Below are 15,658 nucleotides of genomic sequence, written 5' to 3' on the forward strand. Positions count from 1 at the left end.
ATTAGTTTGAGCTCAGAAGTCTAATAAGTAGATAAATAACATTTTCTCCTCACTGTTTTAGAAAAAATAGCCCATCAGAGAGGAAAGTCTATGTCATGGCCCCAGATTTGGATTTAAATCCCATTTGATATTTATTTATTACATAACTCTAGACAATTCCCTTGTTCTTTTGGAATTCCTATCTACCTCCTTACATGTGAAATTGTTATAATACCTATTTTCCTGGGCTGCCTCAAGTAAATGAGACAGGGTATATAAAGTACCTGGCACAGAGAAGAAACTTGAAAGAAATGATTGTCCACTGTTTTAGAAGAACCAGATTTTTAAAAACAAGATTACTTCCCCATGTCCCATTCAACCTACATAGGGTTACCTCAGAGATACTGCAGGTTCGATTCCAGACCACCACAATGAAGTAATTATCACAATAAAGAGATTCAAGTGAATTTTTTGGTTTCCCAGTGCATAGAAAAGTTAAGCTTACACTATTGTGTATAAATATTAAGTGTGCAATAGCATTATATCTTTAAAAAACCAACACACGCAACTTTATTAAATGATACTTTATTGCTAAAAAGCACTAATGATAAACTGAGCTTTCAGCAAGTCATAATCTTTTTGCTGGGGGAGGGTCTTACTTTGATGTTAGTGCTGCTGACTGATCGGGGTGGTGATTGCTGAAGGTTGGTGTGGCTGTGGCAATTTCTTCAAATAAGACAACAATGACATTTGCTGCATTAATTGACTCTTCCTTTCAAGTATGATTTTTCTGTAGCATATGATACTGTTTGATATCATTTTGCCCACAGTGGAACTTCTTTCAAAACTGGAGTCAATCTTCCCCACCTCAGTCGGTACTTTAGCAACTAAATTTATGTCGTATTCTTAGTTCTTTTTTTGTCACTTCAACAATCTTCACAGTGTCTTCACCAGGAGTAAATGCCATCTCAAGAAACCACTTTCTTTGCTCATCCATCAAAAACAATTCCTCATCCATTCAAATTTTATTGTGAGATGGAAGCACTTCAGTTCTATCTTCAGGCTCCACTTCCAATTCTAGTTCTCTCGCTATTTGCACCACGTCTGTAGTGACTTCTACTGCAGTCTTGAATCCCTCAGAGTCATCCATGAAGGTTGGAATCAACTTTTTCCAAATTCTTGATATTTTGACTTCTGCCCATGAGTCACAAATGTTCTTAATGGCATTTAGAATGGTAAATCTTGGGGCACCTGGGTGGCACAGTTAAGCATCTGGCTCTTGGTGTTAGCTCAAGTCCTGATCTCAGGGTCATGAGATTCAGCCCCACATCGGACTCCACGCTCAGGGTGTCTGCTCAAAATTCTCTCTCCCTCTCCCTCTGCCTCTCCCCCTTGTGATTTCCTTCTCTCTCTTAAATAAATAAATAAATCTTTTTTTTTTTTTAATGGTGAATCCTTTCCAGAAAGTCTTTGATTTACTCTGCCCAGATCCGCCAGAGGAATCACTGTCAATGGCAGGTATAGACCTACTAAATATATTTCTTAAATAATAAGACCTGAAAGTCAAAATTACTCCTTGATCCATGGGCTGCAGAATGGATGTTGTGTTAACAGGTATGAAAACAACATTAATCTCATTGTGCATCTCCATCAGAGCTCTTGGGTGACCAGGTGCATTGTCAATGAGCAGTAATATTTCGAAAGGAATCTTTTTTTCTGAGCAGTAGGTCTCAATAGTGGACTTAAAATATTCAGTAAATCACCTTGTAAACACATGAGCTGTCATCCAAGCTTCGTTGTTCCATTTATAAAACACGAGCAGAGTAGATTTAGCATAATTCTTAAGGGCCCTAGGATTTTTGGAATTGTAAATGAGCATTGACTTCAACTGAAAGTCACCAACTGCATCAGCCCCTAATAAGAGACTCAGCTTGTCCTTTGAAGCTCTGAGGCCAGGCATGGACTTCTCTCTAGCTATGAAAGACTTAGCTGGCATCTTCTTCCAATAGAAGGCTGTTTTGCCTATACTGAAAGTCTGTTGTCTAGCGTAGCCAGCATCACGAATGCTCTGAGCCAGACCTTCTAGAGAACTTGCTGCAGCTTCCACATCAGCGCTTGCTGCTTCGCCCTTCACTTTTCTGTTACGGAGACCGCTTCTGTCCTTAAACCCCATGAACCAACCTCTGCTGGCTTCATACTTTTTTTCTGCGGCTTCCTCCCCTCTCTCAACCTTCATAGAATTGAAGAGACTTTTGGCCTTGCTCTGGATGAGGCTTTGGCTGAAAGGAATGCTGTGGCTGGTTTGATCTTCTATCCAGACCACTCAGACTTTCTTCCTATCAGCATCAGCAATAAGGCTGTTTCACTTTCTTATCATTAGCGTGTTCACTGGACCAACCCTTTAAATTTCTTTCAAGAATGTTCCCTTCTCATTCGCAACTTTGCTAACTGTTTGACACAAGAGGCCTAGCTTTTGGCCTATCTTGACTTCCAACATGCCTTCCTCACTAAGCTTAATCACTTCTAGCTTTTGATATAAAATGAGAAATGTGTGACTCTTCCTTTCGCTTGAACACTTAGGCTATTAATTGGCCTAATTTCAACACTGTTGTATCTCAGGGACTAGGAAAGCCTAAGGAGAGGTAGAGAGATGGGGAAAAGCTGGTTAGCAGAGCAATCAGAACACACAGATTTATTCAATACGTTCACTGTCATATGGGTGCACTTCATCAAGTCCCAAAACAACTACAATAGTAACATCAAAAATCAATGACCACAGATCACCATAACAAACATAGTAATGAAAAAATTTGAATATATTGTTAAAATTACCAAAATGTGACACAGATACATGAAGAGAGCAAATGCTGTTGGAAAAACAGTGCAGACATGCTCAGTGCAGGGCTGCCACAAAAAGCTCATTTGTAAAAATCACAACATCAGTGAAATGCAAGAAAATGAGGTATACCTATAATCTCATTCATACTTCTTAAACAATGCATCCTGGGATTTTTGTTTATTTGTTTGTTTAGAACATAGGTGACTATGTTCATTTTTTTCTTTGAAGATTTTATTTATTTATTTGACAGATTTTATTTATTTATTTGACAGAGAGACACAGCAAGAGAGAGAACACAAGCAGGGGAAGCGGGAGAGGGAGAAGCAGGCTCACCGCCGAGCAGGGAGCCTGACATGGGGCTCGATCCCAGGACCCTGGGATCATGACCTGAGACAAAGGCAGATGCTTAACGACTGAGCCACCCAGGAGCCCCTGGTGACTATGTTTATAAAGCGAGAAATTTAGGGTTTATTTTAGTTGTCACTAAGTTTGTCACTCAGTCAACAGTATTTATTAACCTCCCATTGTGTATCAGGCACTTTTCTAGTCTCTGAGGGCATATTGGGGGAGTAGATAGGGAATAACTGAAATGTTTGCAGTTAGTGATACCTATACTAATTGTATAAATCAATATATATATATACACACACACAAATGAAGTATAGTGAACTTACACACAATTTTGAAACATATTGGAGTATTCTGCATAGTATGAAGGCCCTAGGGTTCTACTTCAGCTCTGCCAAAACTGATGCCATATCAGACAAGTAAACTAACATTAGTTTTCTCATCTATAGAACAAGAGATTTGAACTATGTTTCCTTTCAACTCTAAGATTTATGTATGGAAAGCTGTCTAAAGTCCTTTCCTGATTTTTAAAATCACTCATTACATATATTATTTCCTCCACTAATTCTGGGTGTGCATTATGCAAAAACAGTTTGGATTCTGAATTATCTCAGACAATAAAATTATTCATTGATTCACTCATTAAACATTCACTGAGCACCCTCTGTGTATAAATAACTATGCTAAGTTCGAGGTATAAAGTGGTCACCAAAACAATCTTGGTCCCTAAAAACAAAATAATAAGCAAACAAAAAAACCAGTCTTAGTCCCTGACCTCATGGAATTTACTAGGTGTAGGAGGTAAGGAAAAAGTTTTTCGATTTTGGAGGAAAATAAAGAATTCAGTTTTTATAGGCTAAGTTGGAGAGGTCTGAGGTGCAACCCAGTAGAACGAGCATATGGAGGATTACCCAGGGAGATATCACCAGGCCCCTATTATTTAAATTCATGAGGCTAGATGTGGTCAAGTTGAATGAGCATATATAGTGTGAAGAAAAGAAATCACAGGTCTAAATTTTTAGGAAAGTTCTTCAGTTTAAGTTTTAACGATTGGGCATAAGAAGAGCTGCTAACAAAGCTGACTGAGAAGAGACGGGAAAGACAGAATGAAAACCAGGGTATAGCGTTCCAAGTAGAGGGAATGGTCAGCTGTATCAAATACAAACTAAGTGAAAGAAAGACCCACTGAATTTGGGGAAACTGAAATCACTGACGCACTTGGCGAACGCAGATTTAGCGGGCTGGCCGAAGCAGGATTGGAATGTGCTGAGAACTAACGGTGGGTAAACCAAGTTGGGACTATGAGTGGACAATATCACAGAGAAAAGCTGTGCTAGTTGGAAGGAAATACAGGTTTGGCAGATTTGGGGGCCATTGTGTTTCTGCTTTTTAGTGTGATTGTTTTCTTTTTGTTTTTGTTTTAAGATGTGTGATATCAGGGCTGAAGGGAGGTTGAAGATGAACAGGAGAGAAGGAGAGAATTGATGGGTGAGGACTGTTAGGCACTGAGCAATGTAATCCAATGGAGAAAGGACGGATTGGTCCCCCACACTTTAAAGACGCTAAAAGTGCTGGAAGTATGCGATGGGTTTAGGGCGGATAAAGGAAAAAGGCAGCATGGTAGAAAGTGTAGGGGCCAGATTATGGGACAGGCTCAAATCCAACTTCTTCCATTTACTAGCTTGCTCAAGTTATGCTGTTTCTGGACTTCCAATTTCTTCATCTCTAAAACAGAGGGAAAGTATTACTTATGTTATAGATTTGTTTTGTGAATTTTAAGTGAGTTAACATTTATAAGAGCACTTAAAAATATCTGGCAGATAACCAAGTGCTGAGTAGGTGGTAGTTACCACTGTCTTTGTGGGATGATAAAGAGGATCCTGTTTGATGACTTCTACATTCTTCATGACATGGGACAAATATAAAAACATTGATCATCTCTCTAAACTCAAAGTCGTGCAAATAAACAATGAGAAAACTTTTTTTCCATTAACTTGCTAAAGATTTAAAAACTGTACTAGCCCCTATTGGCAAAGGCGAGTGAATCAGGCCTGTCTCTCCACGTCTGGTGCAAGCAGAAGGTGCACATCCCCTCCAGGAGGCAATCTGGTCATATGAATCACAAGATTTTGTTATGCCAGTGGCACAGAGGTCCTCAGAGGAGGCTGCGTGCTGTAGGAGGGGGTGGGAAGTCCTGCCCCCGAGAAAGCTAGTTAGTTACATTTGACTCCATCCCCAGCTCCCTGATTGGTGAAACTCCCGAGTCCTCCCCCTGGTTCTTGTTAATTCCTAGGTTTATGCTCTGTGGTGTAATTGGCCTCAGGCTCCTGTGTTTGTATGCTGTCTTTGTTTCTCTTTCCAACAATTCAGCTTCTTCACAAGTCTCCAAAAGAAATCCACTAAGAGGGAGGGGTCACATCCTTAGAGCACAGTCTTACATCTTATTTCTCTCTCTTATTCCCCACCCCTCATTACCTCAGGGGATTAAGAATTCTTCTCTGTTGTGCAGAGCATTTCAGCTCTTCCAAATTTCCAATTTCATAGTTGCGTACTAAAGCCTTCAGCGCATGTACGAGGGTACTCTAAGACCTAATGTGACTGCAAGGGTTGTCGGTGGCAAAATTTTACTACTACCTCAGCAATTCCACTTCCAGAACGAAAGAAATAACCAAATACTTTTTTCAGTATTACAATCGCCAAAATATTGTAAACAATTTAAATACTCAACAAAAGGGTTAATAAATCATAATATATGTCATACAATGGAATGTTAAACAACTATTAAAATGCCATTTTGAAAAGCATTTATATAGGGAACTTCTCACAATACATTTTTTTAAAAAAATACGTTGAGGTACACAGAATAAAACAACCAAAAAGAGGTAGCCTCTAATGCCCCTTCCCATCAACACTTTAATAAAGGTTATAAAATTTAAGCAATGCAGAAAGTTACAAAATGGAAAGTGAAAAGTCTCATTTCCCTCCTTCCCCTCCCCTACCACCCTCTCCAAATGAACAATTGCTTATACACTTCCTAATTTTAAAAAGCATAAATCTGCATAAATTCACATCAATCTTTATTTTAATTTTACACAAAAGAGAGTATAAAATTTACATTGTTTTATAACTTTGTATACTTATGCATTTTAGAGATCTTTCCATAACCAGCATATATATGTATATATACACATTTTAAAATATGACATAGATATTATCCCACAGTGTTCCATCATATCGATTTCCTCTAATTTATTTGACAAGTACCCTATTTTGGGAAACTCTGGGTGCCATATTTTCTTCCAGAAGATTATGCCAATTTACACTCCAATTTATAGAGTTTTCCCACATTTTTATTGCATCCGTACTGAGTATCATTAAAATTTACAATATATATTTAAAAGGGGGAAAAAACCCCAATATAAAAATGTAAATAAAGTCATTCAACTTCCAGTTAATGAGCAACTACCATGTGAATTTAAAAATCATGACATGGTACTACACTGCGTATAACAGAAAGATTAGGGAGATAGGGTTCTCAGTCTCTATCTTCAATGTAACAATCTGGAGGGGAAGGGGAAGATGTAAACAAGTGACAGTAATACAAAAAGGAAAGAAAAGAAAAGGGAGAAATAATTGTCATACTAAAACTAAAATGAGGAGCAGAGCATGGAGGAAGAAATGATTTCTCTCCACTGGGCTAAGGAGAGTCTTAGCACCTAATGGTGCGTTTTTATTTGGGGTTTAAAAACCCTAACAGCTACAATTTGTTGACGCTTTGTACGTACCAGGCACTATGCTGATTTACTTTAAGTGCATTTTCTAATTTAATCTCCATAACAATCCGAGGTGAATAAGATTTGCATCGCCATTGTATAGATCAGGAAACGGAACCCAAGCAAGATTAATTGCTTAATGTCACACAGTTGTTGCCATATACCTTCCCTGTACAGCTCATTTAATTCTCATAATGTTCCTCTGAGGTAAGCACTGTTATTACCCCTTTTACAGGTGATAAAAATAAGGCATGGAGGACTGAAGTTATTTGTTCAAGGTCACAGGACCGATAAGTGGCCCGGCAGGGACACACACGGGGGTGATCTGATTCAGAGCCCCTTTGTTGATTCCCAGTGGGAGGGGATGGTCTGGGGAGAGGCATTCAGGGAGGACAGCCCTGCGTGAGCATTTGTGTGTGTGCCCGCGGATCGAGGGCGCTCCAGTGAGCCAGACTCTGGAAGCACAGGACCAGTAAGGGAGTTGTTCACGAGGGGCTGAACTGGTGCGCGTGGGAGCGGAGTGAGTAAGCAGGAATGAGACACGTTGCAGGGGTAGAATAGAGCAGACCCAATGACTAATCGGGTGCCTCAATCACAGCCCTCTCAGCCTTCACTTCTCTACACTAAAATCGGAGCTCAGAGGCCACGTTAACATTCCTTTCCCCTGGGGTTATTTTAGTGGCCTGTTTAGGGATCTTCTGTTAGCATCACAATAACTTTTGTGCAGAGTGGTCTGGAGAAAGGAGGATGCTCATGAGCTTTGCAGCTCAAATAGTTCTCCCTCCCTCAATCATGCACCAGTCATGAGGTCAGGGGGGTAGGTATCAAGCCGGTTGCAAGAGAAACAGCTTACTACCGTCCAATAGTTTCTAACAGGGATGAAGAGGTCTGTCCTACTGACATCATTTCCGATTTTCCTAACACCTGTTCTGCAGCATTCAATACACGGGATTATTCCCTCCCTGAATTCTTCTCTGCTACTAACTTCTGCAATACTCTTCTTACTGATTTTCCTCTGTGGAGAGCAAGATGGAGTCACTCACGTCAAGCAGTGACTTATGTCGAACAGTGACGTCAGCAGCCAAGGGCAAGGCAGCCAAGACCAGAGGTCTCTGAAAGCAGCCCGGGCTGATGACACCCAGAACGGACCGCCGGCACAACCAGAGGAGGACCGCAAAGGCCCAAGACTGATGAAACTCCTGCAGAAAGGGAGGATTTTTACAGCAACTGTCACAGTCTCCAGACGCGGACCCGTTTACGTCTGACCACATCAAAGAGGCAACTGCTATCGAAGGTTCTGCCCGATTGATCTCTGAACATCACAGAGATCTCCACTGCTTGAACAGAATAAGGGGCACCTGCCTACGAGCTTTGACCGGGACCAGACCGAGGCCTCACCTCAACTGCGCGCGCATGGACCGACTTCGCGTTTGGTTCCTTAACGTCTCACCCCTTGTTGCATCTTGTTTGTTATGTGACCTTGTATTGTGCTTCGCTTGGTGGGACGTATATGAAGGCAAGTTAAATGCGCAGCAAAATGCCACGGCCTTCGGAATCCAGAATCTGCTGTTAACCTTGCTTTATGACTGAACAAAGCTGACACTCTAGAAAGATGCAACTTGAACGCGCGCCTTCATAGCGGGCTTGGCACGTCCTCCTCCCTCTCTGACTTGCCTTTCCATTCCCCCTGCACGTGGTCTGTTCCTTCGCCTGCCTCTTACAGGACCACGTGCCCCACGGTTTCTTCAGCAGCCTTCGATTCTCGCTCTGTCTGCCTCTGGTACAGTCTCAAATAAATTCACTTAGAATCTTTCAACTGTCAATTCACAGAAATAAGAGGACCTGAACCTCTTCACTTATTTCACTGTTTTCATTCAGAAGAACATCATTAAGCTTGTAGCATTCTTACAGCTTTGGCTATAACTCATTTCTGAGAAGGTCGCTGGGTCGATTTCACCTACCTACTTTTCTCAGCAGATCTGAGGACTCCGTGACTATATTCACGCGGAAGCGTCTGACTGCACTGCTTTCGGCTACTATGTGTCAACACTTCATTTGGCCCAATCTAGTTACTAGTAATCTGTACCAGTACCTCCCAAATTTTACAACACACTGGAATCACCTAAGGATCCTTAAAAAGAAATACACCTTGCCTCCACTCCAGACAGGCTGTTTTAATTGGTATGGGGTGGGACTTAGACACTGGACTTTGAAAAAGCTTGCCATATGATTCTAATATGCAACAAATTTGGGAACTACCACCCTCTTTGGGGGGTCCCACCCCCAGTTACTCATTGGAAGCACTTAGGAAGTTTCTTTAAAAAGATACGGATCTCTGGCTGCTACCTTAGGCCTCAGCCAGTGGGACTCCGCAATCTACTTCGTGTAAGTCTCCAGGTAAACAGATGCTGAGACTAACTCCCTGCCGTGTACGCAACTTGCCGTGGGCCTTTATGGCTGGATTACTACTGTCTTTATTCCAGTTTTTTGAATGACACCATAATATAACTGGCCCCTTCTATCCTGAGAATGGTCTAGAGCTTCTGTTCTGATCCATGTTTTGTGCTCGAATCATATACACAAGATTCCAAAGACATTTGGCTGTCATCCCACGTGCACTTCATTTTCAACGATGGCCAAAATTGAACTCATCCATTTTTTAGTTTGTGTTGCATTTGTCTCTCTGCCTCATCCGGGTGAGCATCACCCTTACCCACACTGGTGGACAAGTCCCAAGTCTAGCCACCATCTCCGAATTCTCTTCTCTTAAGCCCACAGCTAATAGTAACCAAGTCCGCTGCACTAAATTCGATCCTGTTGGTTCTCTCCGTTTTGTAGATTATAAGCTTGTTCAGATCCGAACTATCTCCCAATCAGAGCACTGCTAATAACCTAACTGATCTTCCTGCCGCTGGTGTCCTGACTGCTAATCTCAGGTTTCTTTCAGTTCTTTAGGGCTACTTATATGAACTTTAGAAAATGCAAATCTGATTTTATCACAGCGCTGCTTAAAATCTTTTAATGGCTCCGCCTTGCCGTTTGAGTAAAATTCAAACTTTTTAGCTCACAGAGCCCTTCCCGAATTTTGACTCCAGCCTCAGTCCCTCAGGACAAAGTTTCTCTTTCCTGTGAGTCACCTGAGGCCCCTCTCCAGACCTGAACCACATTTCATGGAGGAAGAGCTCTAGATATCTAATATTTAACAAGCCTTGGGTGATTCTGCTGATTTCACAAGATTGAGAAACACAGCCCTCAGACACGCCCATTCCACTTGTCGTTTAAGAGAGCCAATTTGCGTGAGCCTTCCTGAATAAACTACACTATGTCATGTCTTTACTGTGTCATTTCCACCTGGCTCACTTCTTATCCCTCAACGTTCCCTCATGGGGTGGAGTAGTCGCCTGACTCTTCAGATGCTCTTCTGTATTTCTAGAACACCTCCTGCCCCTCCCTATTCCACCATTTCCCACCTTGTTATTTTCTTATCTTGCTTCCCCACTAGAATTTGAATTCCTTGATGGTAAATACTAGGTCTTGGTTTTTTTTTTTCTCTTTTTATCCCCAGATTCCAGCATAATGTTTTGCATAATAAATGTTTGTTGAATGCATTACGAGAAAATGAAAACAGAGGAGTCCATTATTAAGTAAACAGGGCTGTCAAAAGCCTCGCAGATTTAGCAATACAGACAACTACCAGAATTTGAATTTAAGGCTGGAGGTCCTATCCTACAATTTAAAATACAATAGATAGACACAGAGAGAATCATAGCGTAAGTACAGTGTCAGTCAAAAATTTTAATTTCGAGTAGTAGACACTGATACAGGCTGAATGAAATAGAAAAGGAATTTATTGAAAGGTTATTGGGAAGCCCACAGAATTTCCAGGAAGACAAAAATGCCAGGCTTTGAAAACAGGCAGGAACAAAGGAAGGCTAAGCAGCTACAATCACAGCCCCGGCTGAACAATGGAGGCTGCCGCTCTCCCACCTGTCTCTACCAGCACAGGGCACGACGCAGCCGTTGGCACGGCTTCTAGTAACTGTTGCTGCGGCTGCTGCCTCTAAAATGAATTCTCCACTTACCTCTTCTTTGCCTCCCTCACCGCGGATTCAAATCTCAGAAGGGTTCTAGTGACCGGACAAGTTTAGGTCTGGGTGTGTGTGAGAGAGGGGTGCAGCGAAAGCACGCTTCCAGACTTCTTAGCACCTGCGTGTGTGAGCAGCAAAGGTTGAAAGCTTGGAGAATTCTTCAGATAAATGCAGGTGTTCAGATGCTGGATAGACCATTTAAAACAACAACAACAACAAAAAAAAAACCTTGTTTCTAATTTTATACAGTATTATAAAATGGTAAAATTAATTAAACTCCTAGGGTTCTGTTAGATTAATTTCTAAGTAAAATAACAACACGCATTACATACGTGTGTGACATCAGACTCAGGTCTTCAGGCAGCAAACACTGCAGCATGCGTTTCCTCTAGGACTCCTGGAGAATGAATAGGAATCTGGAGGGAAAAGTGAGGTTCCACACACTGGGGATAGAGAGGACAGGTGTGGGCTCAAGGGTCTGTGTCAAGAGCTCTCAAGAGTAACCGGGGAGGTGGAATTGAAGCCAAAGAGTGTCCAAACAAGATTGGTTGAAAATGATCGCCTCAGACGTGGGGAGAGTATTTGAGGTTAATTAGTTCATTTAAAATGTTATGTCTTTGTTTTTAATTAAAGAAACATCTTCTTTGTAAAAAAAAAAAAAGAGTATATAATTTTAAAAATGTAAGAGATATTGAAAAATACAAATAAGAAAGTTTAAACAATCACTAAAAATCCTGCCCCGAGAAATAACCCTCAACACTAGGGGCACATCATTCTAACCATCTTTCTGCATATGCTTACAGAAAGAAGCATCTGGACTGCCACGTTACACTGCTGCGGGGGTTACCATTCACGTAGAATGCATATGTCAAAGGTAGAAATGGAATGGATGGATGGATGGGTGGATGGGCTTTTGTTACACGGTTTCATTTTAATAAAAGTAGCAGTTTTAATTTTAATTAATAGAGGAAAAAGTTAAAGAAATTGATGACTTCTAATATGTTTCTTCATCACAAAATACGTAATTTCCTCTTTAAAAAACCTAACATTAAAAAATAAGAGATGGAAATTGTTATTTTTTTGTTTCAACCGGTGTTTGGGTTTAGACACTGTCAACAGACTCACTGCGATGAGAGATGAGAACGTCAGCACTCTGACACTTCTTGTAACCTGCTCCTCTCAATTTTGCCATGTTTGTGAATTGTTTTAGTTTTATACTGCCAAAACGTCCTGTAGTTATATTTGGTTGCTATTTCCCAGTATTTTCTATGGAAATGGATTAATTGTTCAGCACATGCTCTTTCTCCATCTACTTATCCATTCGTCAGTCTTTGATTTTGATTCATTTTTTATTACAGTTCAATTTTTGTCATCACCATCAAATGAATATATTTCTCTTTGCAAGAAAAGCTAAGTGTGTTATATTCCTGAGTTCTTTCTTGTTTAAATATGTTTGTTTTTACTTACATGACACCATGCCTGGAAAAATGTTCTTTGGTCCTGCTTTCTTTTACTTCAGAACTCTTTACATTTTTCCATGGTCTCTGGCATTGAATACTGCTGTGGATAGAAGTGTGATGCCAGTCTTTTTTTTTTTTTTTTTCCCCTTTGTAGGTTATTTGGTTTTTTTGGCTTAGATATTATTATTATTTTTATACTTTCAAATTCAACAAGTAAACCAGAAGTTTCCTGGAGCTAAGAATTCCTTATTATTCTTATTACAATTTGAGGTATAGTTATTGCTCTTGTGACCTTGGCAGTCCTGAGAAACAGTCTCCCAGCAACTTCGAAAAGTTAGGGATATGAGTGTGTCAAGAAGAATGCCAGATGCTCTCTCTGATCCTGATTTTGTTTCTAGGTCCATTCCCTTTGGGTTTTGTTCCTTCTTATATTCAAGTAAGTTCCCACTGCTCTTCTTGGATAGCTTGAAGTGACTCTTTGCACTCAACAGTTGCTGGAAAGATGGTGATGGAAAGAAGTAACAGGAGTAGAAATTATTGTTACTATGGAAGAGAGTTGGAGGGTTGGAGTAAGTTCTGGACACAGCAACTGTGGTAGACCAGATGTATTGTCTGGAAAATGAGTTTTATGAGATTCTTTCTGCCTGGCCAATGGCCTGTGATTTGCCATAGATAGATATGGATAGAAGGATACGAACAGAATTTTCTTTCTAGAATGAGTAGATGAAGTAGCTGGGATTCCATGAAGGCAAAATACTTCTGCATAGACCTCCCATGCAGAAATAATGTGTGTCATTTTGGTGAGGGAATCCATTTCCACCAAGATGATCTTGTACTTTAGGAAAGAAAAAGGGAGCAGCCAGTGATAAAATACCTGGTGATATTATCCCAGAGGCACTTGTGGGTCAAGGGGCTGGAAATAATTATTCCAGACCCTCAGACCTACATTCCAATGTGCATGTGACGTAGGAGTTCATGTATTGGACACAAAAGTTAGAGTCACCAGAAATTCCAAAGGATCACTTCAAATGCCATGTGGCTGCACATGGCAGAAGCACAGTATTTGTGGGTGTGCAGCTCCTGCCAACACATCTATCTAGTTGTTCTGGTTAAGAAGTCTCTCACCTATCACTGGACCGTACTGCTGGAGGTTCCGGATCTTGAGCAAGTGCTGTGCGTACAGGCGTTGGTTGACTTTCCTTGTGTCATCCTCCTTAACTCTGACTGAGGCTGAAAGATCACAAAAGGTTTGCATTGGAACATTTCCTGCGATAGGCTGGTCTTGTGCTTTATAGAGCAGTGTGTCTGTGTGGTTGTCAGAGCTCCTGTCTCTCATTACCAATACAGAGAGCAAAACAGAGCTCCCCCTCCCCAGAAGCAAGTCAAGTTCTCAAGGTTGCCTGAGCTACTCACAGCCTATAAGTCAGGTGAGGACCTATCTCAGGGTACTGAGCCCCTTTAATTTAGTGTCCTGCCAGAGTGCCTTTAATTGTCAGTAGTTCTTTTTCCCTCATTGAGGAGTTAGTCTTGGCTGCATGAACTTCCCTGAAGAAGAGAAACAGGTCAGTTGCATTGGAATCCTCTTTATGCCCCAATAGTATTCACAAAGATACTAGAAAGTGAATTTAGATCAGAGATGTCAAACTATAAGCCTATAGTGTGAAATCAGCCTACAGGCACATTTTCTCTGACCAACATAGCGTTTGCCTGTATATAAAGACTGCATAAAGGGCACCAGGGTGGTTCAGTCCGTTAAGCGTCTGCCTTTGGCTCAGGTCATGGTCACAGGGTCCTGGGATTGAGCCCCGCATCCGGCTCCCTGCCCAGTGGTGTGTCTGCTTCTCCCTATGCCCCTCCCCCACTCGTCTTCTCTCCCTCTCTCTCTCAAATAGATAAATAAAATCTTAAAAAGAAAAGACTGCATACTTTTTAAAAGTTAGTTACCTATTTTTAAAAATTTGGAAATGTCCTGTAAATGTTCAGATTTCTATCTTTTCTAATAAAGTGAGAGCTATGACGATCACACCAAGTGTGCATTTCCAATGGCAACAGCAGATCCAGAGCTGCTAAGGAGAGCCAAGAAGCAGGTGTCCTCTTGACACAGGGCTATGCTCCCCAGGTCACCAGGGTCCCCACCAGTCATTACCCTTCTGACACACAGGCCCCGTGTCGGTTCGCAGTTATGGTTACGCCGGAACTTTTGTTTTTCTTGCAGTGGAGTCAAGAGGAAAAGGACATATTTCCTAGGTGTTAACTTATGTGACCTCATACATGAAGACACGCAAGACAAACCGAGAGGACAGCGGAATTCTTTTTCCTGGCCTGCTTCACTCATTGATATGACCTGATGGGAACCTCCGAGCATCCAAGTTTAGGTCTGTTTATTTAGAAGGGCAAGGTGGAGCAGGTAGGCCAAGATCAGGATGTACGTGAACGTGATGGTTAGTTATGGAAAAGCGCAGTTCCTTTCATGTGATCAGTCCTTACCTTTGTCATGTAGATTTATTGCTTAGGAGTAGGGATGAGACTGGTGGTGGGGGGGAAGTCAATGGTAATCAGGGACTGTTGGTTGTCTTTAATTGTTTGCAGTCACGTATAGCTTTCTGAGTTTCCTCCCTGAGTTTTATTATTATCAAATTATGATGTGATTTATTGCAAGTTCCCTGCTTACTCTCCATGCCTGAACTACTATACCAATTAGCAGTTTTTGTGTGAGCCTCACCAATGACTGTAGGCTAAGCATCCTTAGGAGCCATGGTTCTAAAAGCATCTGAGTTCTATACCAGCCAGCCACTTTGCAACGATGCAGCCATGTGGACTATTATCCTTGTATAAATATGAGTTGTCACCTCACTTTCCTTGGTCCAGCTTTCAAGTTTCTTATGGTTTTTAAAATCATTTTTAAATTTATCTTGGAATGACTAATACATTCCCTTGGTTCAAATTCAAAAAGTAAAAAGGGTATGTAGTGAAACATCTTCCTCCCACACCTGTCCCTCAATTATCCAGTGCTCTTCATTGAAGGCAAATAATATTACCAGTTTCTAATATAGTACTTCAAAAATTATTTATGCAAACATTTCTCAAAGTGTGATGTGTGGACCCCTGGGTTTCTCAAGGCGCATTGAGGGGTTCTGTGAGATCAAAGCCATTCATACTGATAATTTGACA

General features: G+C 41.1%; 1 pseudogene; it reads right to left on the reverse strand.

Moving 5' to 3' along the window:
* Positions 1-607: 607 nt before the first annotated feature.
* Positions 608-13,823, reverse strand: LOC121102215 (annotated as a pseudogene).
* Positions 13,824-15,658: the final 1,835 nt, after the last annotated feature.

The sequence above is a fragment of the Ursus maritimus genome, unplaced genomic scaffold (genome assembly GCF_017311325.1).
Source record: "Ursus maritimus isolate PB19 unplaced genomic scaffold, ASM1731132v1 scaffold_13, whole genome shotgun sequence".
Lineage (NCBI taxonomy): Eukaryota > Metazoa > Chordata > Mammalia > Carnivora > Ursidae > Ursus > Ursus maritimus.